This window comes from Erythrolamprus reginae, chromosome 2 (genome assembly GCF_031021105.1).
Source record: "Erythrolamprus reginae isolate rEryReg1 chromosome 2, rEryReg1.hap1, whole genome shotgun sequence".
Lineage (NCBI taxonomy): Eukaryota > Metazoa > Chordata > Lepidosauria > Squamata > Dipsadidae > Erythrolamprus > Erythrolamprus reginae.
In genome coordinates this window covers 114,894,942-114,895,503 of record NC_091951.1, presented here as the reverse complement: position 1 = coordinate 114,895,503, position 562 = coordinate 114,894,942, and positions in this window count along the sequence as shown.

Here is a 562-nt window from a genome sequence, read left to right as displayed (position 1 = left end):
GAATTCCCCAGCCAGCAAATGCTGGCTGGGGAATTCTGGGAGTTGAAGTCCAGATATCTTCAAGTTGCCAAGGTTGGGAAACACTGCTCTATATCACTTGAATTGCAGTCAGTCACCTTTTGTAACCTTTGACAAGTTTTATGAATGCCGTGACAGGAAAGACAAATGCTCAGAGCAGTGGGTAAGTTACACCATACTCAATCCAGTAACATAATTCACACAGGAGCCAGGCTTTGAAATGTGCATTTGCAGTACCAACTCAATGGTTTTCTAAAAAGCTGCATTCTGGCACCCACTAGCACTACATGATGCACTACACAACGAGACCATACAGTAGTGCTCCTTTCTGTACAATGTAAAAAACAGTGACCGAACATTTACATCCTCAAGCATGGATAATGTTAGTGTGATTCATTCCCAGCGTAAAGGTGAAATCAAATAAATAATATAAAAAGTCTACAGTACATGGAAATTATACTGCATTTTAGAAAACTACCCCACAGATTCACATTTTAAAACATATTTACTAGGTTAAGACACATTAAAATGAAACATGTCCCCA